This window comes from Cyprinodon tularosa, unplaced genomic scaffold (assembly GCF_016077235.1).
Source record: "Cyprinodon tularosa strain WSP-4 unplaced genomic scaffold, ASM1607723v1 ctg131, whole genome shotgun sequence".
NCBI lineage: Eukaryota > Metazoa > Chordata > Actinopteri > Cyprinodontiformes > Cyprinodontidae > Cyprinodon > Cyprinodon tularosa.
The window spans coordinates 556,951-570,053 of record NW_024038126.1 but is presented as its reverse complement, the minus strand read 5'-3'; positions in this window follow the sequence as shown (position 1 = coordinate 570,053).

Here is a 13,103-nt window from a genome sequence, read left to right as displayed (position 1 = left end):
CTGGAAACATCCGTCCTGTCTGGAGCTCATATGGGGAGAACCCTGTTGATTGGTTAATAATTGATCCTACACTTTATGACAGCTTCACTGTCTTCCTTTTGTATTATAAATCTGCTACTTTGGAGCTGTATTTTATCAATCCTTTGACCCTCTTTTTATATAAGGCCTACATGAGAAATGAAAGTTTCCTATCATGTTAAACCCAAAACTTAACTGTATTTTAGAAGCAGTTCCATAACCGTTAATTTGTAAATCTCCAATTTAGACCAATTTAATTTCAATCATCATATTTTCTATTTTTTAAAACCTTAAAGAATGATCAGCCTGCTTTACATGAGTCACTAAATATCAAAAATGACCTACTTTATTCCAATCATATTTTAAATCCCAAAAATTTCAACCATTTTTACCTTTGATCCATTTATTCATTTGAAAACCTATTTATAAAATATTTAATTGAATAATGTATTACCCTTTTTATATTGTTTATCAATTATCAATGCCTTTTCAGTTTTGGAGAGAGATTCAATACAGCTAAATTTATTAAATGATGTAAATCTTTAGTTTAGACCTTCCTGGATGTCTTAGTTAAACAACTTATTTTAAAACATATGAATAGAGATGCAACAATCCAACAATCACCTTCCTTAGTTTAAGAAACACTATTTTATGTAAATTATTTGATAGTCAATATTTTGTTTAGTATATTCAATTTATACATTTTACTTATTTCATATCCAAATAGTTAGCTCATCTTTAATGCTGCTAATACACCGTAAAACATTTAATGTATTTTGATTTAACTTCAATAACCTCTTTTTCCGAAAAGTAAATGCAGAGATCCAAACTAAAAATTTGCCTATCAGATCAATTCCATTCATGTCCCCCTGTTTCTATAACAGAACAAATGTTCTGTCATAGAATACAATAAAAATCCTATACAACTCATTGAGATGAAATCCGCTATCACCACTAACTTTAGCCTCATGTAACACAGTTGGATGCAATTCAAACATGGTGTCCCAGTTACTGTTACAATCTGCACACCTCAATCAAAGAATTTAATGTTTGATTAAATTTATGAAATCAACACAGAACTTGGTGTCATTTGCTCAGTAAGTCAGTCTATAGACACCCAATCCACTTTAACACCTTAATTTCAAATTCCATTTAAATTTAAATTTAGTTTTACTGAATGGTAGCCACTGTACTATGCAAATAAAAATTTAGATCATCTTCCCTAGTAGATGAAGCGTAACACACAATGCAATTCAGCTATAGTTAAAAAAATGTAATTGCAATCATTAGTCCCTGCCCATTCTTTTCAGGCAGGAAGGGAAAAAAACACATTAGCATTTTGTGAGACCAACAGAGTGAATCATGGAGGAGGAATGCAGTGTCGTAACAGTTGGTGCACACCAACCCCCAAACTGCATTGTAAAACCTCTGACCCCAGGGGATGGGGTGTTCTTAACACTTAGAATTACACTGCAGGGCTTCAGGACATGAAGACAGCAGGGTGCATCAGTGCTATATCTAAAATAAGAAGAGAACAATGGCATCACACACTACAAAAATTTAAAGAAAATAACTTATTCACCACTACCAAGTTTTGTTGGCACCCATTTCGTCTCCAACCTGCAGACTGAAGAGAACCCCAGGAGTGGGCCTTGGCGCCCAGGTCACATGATCAGAGGTGAGAATCCAGGATCAAACATGAGAACACACAACAGGACCACCGCTGAGCGACTTGGCATGCCCCAATTCTTTATCTGCTGAATCAGAACGTGTCTAGAGAAGCAGTCATTCCAGCAGTGCAGAAACATCTGGATACAGTCCCGCTTTGATGAACTTTGGTCAGCCTTTCGTGGTCGACAGAGCAGGACATAGAAACCAGCAGACCGGTCATCTACTGAAGCCCCCGTCCGGGTTTGTCTATGATCTTTGTGGTCCCGACTCACTGCTGATTTCCAGCCATAGAAGACTCCCACAGATAACGCCTGAGTCCCTTTTGTTATCAGCCCGGCATGAAAAGCAACAGTCAAAGGAGACATCTGTTGCCAGGTCCTATGAGCAGCACTTTGCAATCACGTGCAGCATCATCATGTACAGCAGGAGAACAGTTCGCTTTCACTGACCTTCGTAATCGCTCAACAGCGTTCGGCTTTCATACAACAGTCCAGCTGAAGATGGGCCTAGTTCAGCATCATCATGTCTTTGTTCAGCAGCCTGATGCGGTAATCAAGAAGATCCCTTCAAATACATCTTCCCATGATCTCTGAGCTTAAAAGACCCTTCCCCCAAGATTGCCATCAAGTCAGAAGGAAGGAGAACTGCCAGAGAAAAAATAATACAAAGTAATTAAAAAGCAAAACTTATATTTGCCACATTTTGTTACTTTCACTATCATAAATAAATTTATCTTGTGATGCCTCCTCCCGTGTGGCGCTAGATTTGTTGTTGTTATAGCACAAACGGCCAACTGCCCCAAATCCTGAACTGCAAAAAGAATAGATAGAAATTTGTTAAAATAGTCCACGATCGGATGTGCCAGAATTAAGAAAATAATGACACTTACTGTTCAAAATCAATAAACGTCAATACCTCGATGACATTCACTCTGCTTGTGCCAAATATCAACTACAAATTCTAAAATCACAACCTCACAAACTCATTAAAGAATTAGAACAAACTCTAGAATGTCCAAGTACTGATACTTATAAAAGTTGTGATGGAATTGCCCTTGGTCAAATAATTATGAATTGCATATTGTTCTACTAAATACCAAACATCCTTATCATTGTCCCACGCTTCAAGACAAAGTCCTATTTCAAAATTTCAGAAATCCTTTACATTTTATCTGAATTTCATAGCAGTTTTAACCAAAATTTTCCTCAAAATTAACAATTTACACCCAACTGTATATAATCAAAGTCAGCAGTGATGCAGAAATCTATCAACAATTTTAAATGTAAATAGACATGGCATAGATGTTATTTGAAACCGTTCAATTTGAGATGATCAAATCTAATTTAGTAGAAGCTTCTATATCACATACACCATATTGTAGTAAAGCAGGAAGGCCATATGACTCTACATTAAAGAAATCCATAATTCACTATTGTTGAATCGAAAAAAATCAAAATTATTGATTAACTAATTTACCATTAACCATATCCAAAAATTTACCAGGAATTAGGGTCTACTTCTGCTTCTCCCCCTGTTGATATAATAAAATTCTCATTTTGAAAACAATTTGGAATCTATGTCACTTTTATATAATAATTTGCTGAAAAACCAAAATATCATAAGATGTTCCACCATTTCTCCAAATCTTCCATCTAGTATTCAAACTAGACTGAGATTATGTAAATTTCAAAGTTCCATCTGTAATGTCTTATCTTTATAACATCCCCCTGTGTTTTCTTATTTCCAAAAGAAAAACAATTTAGAGGTGGAAAAACAAAAATGGAAGAACTTACCCCCATTATGATAAAATTTCAACATCTCCAATCAGTCACCCATATGAAATATAAACCAAGTTTATTTAGTTAGAATTTAGGTTAGTTTGTTAGTGTTGTTAGTCAAAGTGGATAACACAATTTCCTAATAACTACATTTATCTGCTTTAAGCCAAGGCTGAATTCTCGTTTCATATTAAGTTCACTGCACAAGCAGATGATTCAGCTTCAACCAGATTGTGACACCAAAATATGTAATCGTCATTACCTTAAAATTGTCCGTAAAGCCGTAATAAAAACATATTTATGAAACAAAACCTTTACTGTCCCTAGATAGTTTAAAATAAGAAAAATATCACACAGCTACACACTAAACTGAGGTCATATTTACACAGAGCATCCTAAAACCCATCAAAGGCCATCAGCCTACACATTCACTCTCATTCACACTCAAGCACTCATCAACACCCCATTGTAAGAAAGATGCAGGATGTTACCCCAAATTTCAAACCAAAATTCGTCCTGTAAAAGTCTTAAACACAAATATTATAACACCATGGTTGAAAAAAATAATAAAAAGACATTATTATCCAATAGTTCTAATATTGTTCAGTTTTGAGTGAACCTTTTTAAAAACTCCAAATTATACACACAACCGTATTTCATGATAGCCCACTGTTATTAAATGGCTACCTAGACCCCCTGTAGGAAAACCCAAAAACCGTTCATGTGGTCATGTAATATGCGAAATGGGCTGCACACGAAGATCGTCCTACAAGAAACAAAGTCATTCATTAGTGTTTCAACATGTCCCACATTAACAGTGTAGAAAACACTGTTAAGCAGAAAAACATCCATATGTTCTCCTGTTCCAATCAGTGAGGGTGTTCCCTCCTGTGTCAGGAAACCTAGAAATTGAAGTGATTGTCAATGTTACAGTATTATAAAAAACAATTGGATCATTCCAGTGCTCTAGCCTGGAACTGATGCAACACATTTCACCCGCTGAGAAAGTAAAAACATCTGTAAATCTGTTATTTTGTACTCTTCTTCTCAACACAAAACACAGTGCTAAGAGTAATTCACATCAAAATCCAAGAATCCTGAAAAAGTCAGCTGGACATCAGTGCTAACAGAACTGAAGCACTCCCAAAATGCAAATAAGGGGGGTCAATCAGTCCCCCTGCTGTGAAACACAACTTGCATCCAAAACGGAGACACCTCTGTCCCACAGAAGCACATTTTAACAGAAAGTTAGTAATACAACATCCAGCAAAAATATTTAACAATATTTCAGAACACAATCTTGAAACACAAATCACTTCCGCACAATCTCAGCACAATTCAGACACAGACAGACGAATAGACAGCAGCGCGTGGTGGGACATAGGCTACAGTATAACGGGGGAAGACAGACACACAGCCATAAATCAACCCGCAGCCAAGCACGCACACAAACACTAAGAAACATACAAAACACAGAAACACAGACAACGTTGTAGTTCAGTCAAGAAAAGACAGAAAAGAAAAGAAAACGTCAGGTGCCGGCTAAAAGAATGTATGACGCATCTTTTAATTGTCCAATTTCAATTTTACAAATCCCTTTTATTCTCATTTCAACTTCTCAGTCCTACACTTCAGAGCTGGGTCAAGCTCGAGGCGAAAATAAGCCTCAATTTAGTTTATTCGATCACTCAATCCGCCCAGTGACAAAAGGTTTTTTCTTTTTCAGCTGGGGAGAGCGATTGAACCCGTATTAAATCAAATAATTTATTTTAGTCCTTTATACTATACTGTAAGCAACCCGATTAAGGGTGCCAAAGAAAGGTGATCCAACCTGCTATTAGTCCTTTATTTTCCACGAGTGATACAACTCGGTCCAATTAACCTGCTGTTAGTCCTTTTCCATGAGTGATACAACTCGATCCAATTAACCCAAATAATTATAAGTCCACTGGAGATGAGTCGAAATCTCCGGCTGATACATGCCCCTGCTAATTAATACACAGACACCCGAAATTCTTTTTTAGAGGCACAGGCATTGCTCCTCAGGGTAAAAAGAATATACATTTTTTAAAACCCAGCTTAAGTCAGAGTTAACGTAAAGGCTCTGTTTGAACTAGCCACAGTTCCCTGTAATGTGTATTTATTCAAATCCTTAAACAACCGACTCATTTAGGAGGGATCCTATCTACCTCTGCAGCTTCTGAATTCTGTGAGGCCGCACACAGCAAATCAGCCCCGGTCCGACCACACGGCGCTTCAGACAACTGAAAAATAATCAAATACTGTCTTACCACACCGAAGCGTCGGGCCGAAATGGATCAATCAGGACCAAACAGCCGCGCGCCGAGATTCCAGAACCGGCACGAGCCCCCAATTGTAAAGGAAGAAAATATTCTAACATAGTTAACTTTGGAAAAAGGTTGGCTTTTCATTTTCTTCCCTCTCCAGGTCCACCCGGCGAGCTGCGTTTGGTAATATGAAAATCAGCAAGGCGTGTTGACATCACAGAATTACAGAGTTTAATCCAATATAAGACAATGCATAAACTTAGAAATAAGACAATGCACAAACCTACACCAGAAACTGCAGAACAACAGAGACATACATTCCATTACCTGACATAGGAGGAAAGAAAGCAAAGATGTACAAGACATCTTTGGAGAGTTTGCAAGAGCAAAATCTGATCTGTAACTTCTATTTAGAAAGCTTTATCCTCTTGTATCTAATCCATTCAAAAAGGGCTGGCCCTCGGTCCTCCAACCAAAAGCCATCTCTGACACTGCTAGGGCTTCCCCTTATTTACTGCAAACATCTGGGGTCATTTGCTTCTTTGTTTTAACAAGAAAAGGCGGAAAGCTTGTCCTGGCATCTAGAATTCTTAAAGTCATAAAACACAAGATAAGCTCTCACAGACAGCTTGTGGAATGCGGGGGGCCTCACCATCCCTGGTTGTTTATTCTGGAAGACTTTTGACCTTCTGTAAACCAAGCAGAAATCTCTCCTGCAGGCTTAACTGTTATTCACCCCCCAGGAGATACTCATTCTATGGCCTGGTGGTCTAAATACTTACCCATTAGTAGTTTTAAATCATTAACACAGCCTTGTTCAAAATTAAGAAATATGTTCAAGTGAGAGTGTTTACACATGCCATAAGATTAACTGTATTAAAGTCTAAAAAATAATCATTTTTCTTTAACACTACAAATTAAGAGGACAAACAAAATGAAGACATCAGAAAACAGTAAGTAAAAAGAAATAATACTTTATACCAAAGGTATTACATAACATAAAAAGAGAAGCAAGGAAGAAACCTGGCAGGGTAAAATGTTATCGTAGAAGACAAACGTTTATTTTGATTCCTTTTAGTCAGATGAATGTCAATGGATGAAAGTCGGTCTGTCTTCACTCAAAACATTTCACAATGTTTTTGTTTAGAAATACTGAGGTTCTGGTGCTCCATTGAAATTACAGCACCTTTCAGAGGCATAAGGTGGGTTTGGGATCAAAACAACTGTGGTCTGTCAATAGTGGTTGTAATTGTTAAGAATCATCCTCCCTGTGTCAAATATTTGCCCCCTTTAAGAGATTTCTTCTTGGATTTGTCTGTGCTCAGTTGAATACATCTTGACCGTAGCTCTGAGCAGTTTCCATGTCCCGTATTACAACATTGTCCTGTTAGTGACATGTTATGTTTCTGCGTGATCTGAAGTTTTATCCACCTTTGGGTTTGTTTTAATTAAATCTGAACAGGGAACACATTTAGATATTTGCTGCTTCCCTGATTATGACAAACAAAAAGTGGATCTCCCATCTTTCCTTTTCCTCAACAACGATTACTTCTCTAAAAAAAAAATCAGCCGAAGCTGTGGATTTCAACAGCTCCTCTAGAGAAATTATGGGCCTTTAAGCAGCTTTTCTGACTAATGTTCATCTGTTCAAATCAACTCCCAATAGAATACACTGATGATTTATTTTTGTAAAACAGCAAAATAAAGACAAATTCAAGGGTTAGAGAGCTTTGGCATGCCATTGCATTCTGTGCAAAATGTTTAACATCCTGCAAAGATTAAACTGTTACAAGAGGGCTCCAGGCATTTAAGAGTTAATTTACGCATTGAAGTAGCGTATAATATCATATTTGATTACAGACGACTCGGTTTTTTTTATATTTACAGCCTTGTTTATTTAATCTTTTGTTTAGGGGGTTGAAACTCTGAAAATACTGTGTTAATATAGTGCTAGATAATTTTTATTACCTCATGCTTTAAAATAATAGATTTTTTTTTTTATTCCCCGTGTTCACATCAGTGTTAGTTTTTGGTTAATTTCCCACCTGCTTCATAGTTTGACAAAAACAAAGTGCATTTGTCATGGAGGGAAATAATGTAAATGAGATCCAGGGAATCCTAGTTTCCAGAGACATGCAGTTACTATTAGTGCCCGAAGAACGAGGCACAAGTCTAATTAACCTTTTAAGTGGTTCCTGGGAAGATGAAACACAACTCATTCATGTTCCCCCAGGGACCAGAGTCCCTCCTTGGTTTATGAGACTACTCAATCCTGTGCTCTTCTGGCTCTGCACACTCCTCAGTAACACCACTGGAATAACGCAATGTGTTATGGAGCAGGTGTCCATGTTTGAAAAAACACAGGGACTCATACTTGTGTGGAAATAGGTTTTAAAAAGCAGAATATGGCATTTAATTACTTAGATGTTCACCCTAGTTTGCAATCAGATGGATGCAATTTAGATTTAACATTTCATGGGAAGGTTGATTTGAGGCATGGGCAGCTATGAGAATCTGATGGCATTATAAGCTTAAGTAAAAAAGGCTTTCACTGTATTAATGCATTGTAATCTATATAAATAAACTGAATCAATTACAATTCTAAGATGAGTTATCTTGACATTTCTGAGTTAAAAAGTAAAATAATAAATGGTTGCTGAACTTTGGGCTGATCTTCAGCTTTTGATGTGGATCACTTTTTGCTGCCAGATACCCAATTGTTCTAAACAGGACAGATGCGAATTTAACCTACATACTACCATACACCAATAACCAAAATCTCTAAATTCATAATCAAATTTAATTGTTGGGGAAAACAGATTTTGAGATCACAGGTGTGATTCCAAATCTAACTTGCTTGCAGGGTCTCACTCCCCGTAGTGCGCATTATAAATTATTTTGGCTGGTGACGCGATTAAGCTCAATTGGTCTACAAAGTCTCTATGTGAGAGGACAGCTCTGTTTTTGCTACGTAACTAAGACAAATTAGGGTAAACTGCGTTGTTATTAATGTAATGTATCACATTAGGAGATTTTATTGTGTTCCAAGTATTTATATATATATATATATATATATATATATATATATATATATATATATATATATATATATATATATATATATACATATACATATATATTTTCTGCTGTTGGAGCCTCTTAAGAATTAGATTGATTTCGTTTTTTACTAAATTATTAATCTTACAGATCCAAGATTATGTGAATGCTCTATTCCTATTTATTTATTTATCTTAATTGACCCTCATCCTTGTCAGCCCGCCTCCTTGCAAGAGTAGCCGTAACAAGTAGAAAAACTTCAATGATGACTTGATGAAAAGCGCAAAGTTGGGTGATCCAGCTGAGTAAAGGATTGTGGCAAAGAAGGATGTTTGTTGATGAACTTTTTCAAAAGTGAAGGGATCTGTGTGATCATTAAAAATGTCTGACCCTGAAACTCCGCCTGCGGCTGAGAACATGTTAAACATGGATGCAGTTTGATTCAGGGAAAATGTATTGAACAGGTTATTATTTAGGGAGCACACATATATCATCAATTTCTTTGGCTGAATTAAAATGAGCAATTTTAATCTAGATTAATCTAAATCAATTCCAAGTGGGATTATTCTAGATTACAAAAGAAATCTATGCCCACCACTAATATATATAATTATATAAATAATTAAATGAATTGTAAGTATAAAAGAGCTACAGAGGCATTTAGTATTTTCGCCTTTTACAACTAATTAAGGCACAATCTAACAACTCCAAAACCCTCTGGTGATAAAACTTGCAACCAGCACCATCATCAAGCTGTCTTAATCACTAACACGCTGGTGTTTCTTTCACCACCTTTATCTGATCCTAGCTGATTCTAGCTTGTCTATTACAAGACAGCATATGCTTTACCTTGGATTTAGCAAATAGTGATGGGTGATGCTGTAGCAGATCTGCTGTGATTCTAGATGTACTGCTTGCACCAGCTTTTCAAAGCTTTGCATGGAGGGTAACCGTTAACCTCCAAGCCATTTTTCTCTATCCTCTTGCAGTAGCCAAAGTATTCCCATATTGTTGACTTTAAGGCAGTGCGTTCTTCATGGTCTTTGTAAAGGGCTAAAGAGGGAACATTTAGCCATCATACTTCCTGCAGAGCAAGCATATATACGGAGTTGCTTTAAGAGGAATAGTGATGCTGTAGCTACCTAAAACCTGAGGGATCTAACCCCCTTCTCTCAGATCCATCCATCCATACATTTTCCATCATGCTTACCCCAAGCGGGGTCGCGAGGGGTTCTCTCAGATGAGATTAGAATATATATATATATAAATGATTACACAACAGAAATGGTATGATGGAAAACTGATCTTTTCATACTTTATTATTTTGTGAAACCATTAACCAGCACTATGCTGCAAAAATATGTGAAAACATGCATGAATCTAAATATAGAATTCTATTAAAAAGTAAATTCATTTCAGCAATAAAATTCCTAATCTATACACTAAAGTTGTTGCATAGAGATACAATTCAAGTCTTTTCCTCTGTTAATTTGCTGGTGTTGCATATGGCTGATAAAAACCCAAAATTCAGTTTTATTCAAATCTAGCTGCATAATGGAAGCATACATTTCATTTCAAAATGTGTCATAAAAGATGCTACATGGCTAAAACAGACTTAGACTTAGGCTTGGGTGATTTAGATTTATATGTAACAAACATTCATATTAATGCACACTTAGTGACACAATATAGCAAGATACTACTTGTCATTGCGAATGGAGTAAGCCTTTTACAATATACTTAAATTGTACCTTTTTTGTGTTTTAAGGATGGGTTACAGCTGCTGCATTACAGGAGTTAAGCCTCTTCCAAACATTAGAACACAGTTTTTAGGTTTTCATTAGTTGTGAAGCATAAAATACATCAATCTACACTCTGTATATGGATATTAATGATTTTTGTTGTTGTTTTAATTGCTGAAATAAAATAACATTTTAGAGATTAAATGTAAGTACTGAACTTTCTTTGCAGGGAAATCTCTCTCTTTTTGCTCTGAGACATAGCTCTTTCCACTTGCAACATCTGTCTCAGTGTTTCTTTAATCTACTTTACATTAAGCAAGAGATATTGTTGTCCCTTTTGGCATTGTTGAGTTCTTTTTCCAAAGCCCCGGTGTCTTGTTCATCAACATGATGGACAAGATAGAAAAACCAACATCTGGTGGTTATGGATTTAGGTGCAGCACGTTCATTTTGTGGAGTACAGGAAATCTATTGCACTTATTTGATTCATGTTTAATGGCTCAAACCAGCATTTGAAGAGCTCTTTTCTTGCCACTCTTGCCATTTTTTAAATATGAACTTCAAGAATTCGATTAACTCTATGAGCACTCTTACTGAATGTATTAATAAGCAATAAACTCCCCTGCCTCACTGGTAATAAAGTGCAGAATTCTAACCAGAGAACTTTGGGGTTCTGAGTGCAACCTTCACTTTACTTTCATTTGTTGTTTACAAAGACAGCTGAAGGCTATAGAAGACCATGTGTCATTTTTTTTATAAATGCTCTTTTGACGTTACATTCAAGCTTTGGAAACAAGAAATTCTGTTTAGGGAAATTGGTTTCAATAAAACAAAAAACATTTTTAAAATGAGGAAGGAGGTTGTCTGGGTCAAATTTATTGTACTCTGTCAAAGACAAGGGCAGTGAGTAAAGAATGATGGTCCAGAGTCAAGTTTTGCAGAGCGGATTGAATTACTATGTTTCATAAAAGTTTAATGGGATTTCAGCAAGACTCATTTATATGGGTTGGTCTGTGCCGGGGTTGCTCTTTTATCACTCTCTCTTCTTGGTACAATCTGAGATATGATTACTAACCCAGGAACTGTAACACAGACAGCCAAGTGGCCATCATGTCTCACAGTTTGGGCTTTGATTAACTTACTGGGCTGCATTAAGGTTTGTTGCACATCCCATTAAGGCAAATAAAACATTTTAATTCTATTTTTTTATTTTTTAAAAGCCTACTAAGGAAGTCTGGTCTTTAAAAATCTTGTTTGTTTTTTGTTTTTTTTACTGATCTAACATTCATTTTAACTGTTTCTGCTACAGTACATTTATAGTCATATCTGAGGGCAAAGGATGCTCTGGGTCTTATTTATGTATGTTAGTCTAAAGAAGTCTTAATACAAAAATCACCTCTGTCTCAATCGCTTATAACTAAAATGTTTTGAAAAACCTAACTTACTCCTCTTCACAATTATGTGCCACATAATTCTAACATAATCTTAATCAATACTAATAGATTGCAAAGAGTTAGGGTTTGCTATCTTGAGAGGATAAAACAGCCTTTGGATTTTGTCTTTTACCTCCTCAGCTTTCTGCTCCCATGCCAATCTGGCCAGTTGTAATCTTTTTACCCTAATGGAGCTCTAAGTCTAACCAAAATATCTTCCCCAATATAGTAATTAGTTTCTCAACACAACATCCACATTTGTGATCTAGATTATATGTTTAATTAAAAGCCATTTGCTTTGGCATAAAGAAACAAAACTATTTCCTTTTTCTCTAAATAATGTATTTAGTCAATTTAAAGTGGTTTTTCCTTATACTTCGGTGAGTAGGGGGAGGCTGACTGTAAATATACCCCCCCGCCTTCTTTTCTGTGTCTTGATATACAGCTTAGTTTGATGATAGCCTAAAATTATGGTTGTTGCCATAATGTTTTCACTTGGTATTTGTATATTAAACTTTAGCATTTTTTATTTGATTTTGATTTTTTTACAGTGTCCTTTCTGGTAATGTGGCAAAAAGTATAATTGTCTTGATGCCTAAAAGCCAACCAGCCCAACAGATTTTAATTTCACAAGTGGAGCAGTACATCTATCGCCATACTGTTCCGCTTGATAAATGCATGTAAATAGCTTTATTATACTTTATGCAGGGAGTATTAGATTTATGGACACTGCAATGTAAGTATAACAGGAAAGGAAAAACAGAAAAAAAGATGAAATGATGAAAGAGGAGATAACAATAACAAATATTCAGTCTGCTTCATCACCTGCAAAGATATGTAAAAAGAACAGCACAACCAATGGATATAGTATAAGATATTCAATAAAGTAACACCTTGATACTACCGCTGAAGTGTAAGTAGTATTATTTAATCTGACATGTATACTGTGGTAGCTGAAGGACAGAATATGGCCTTTCTGTATGGAAGTGAATCTCTAAGCGCCTGGAATCAAGCACCTGTAGTTGTTTGTGAGAGTGCACTTGTGCGTGTAAAGTTTATCCAAATGAAAAATGCTCAATGGTGGTTGTGAGGAGTCAAAGACGCACCCCTACAGAG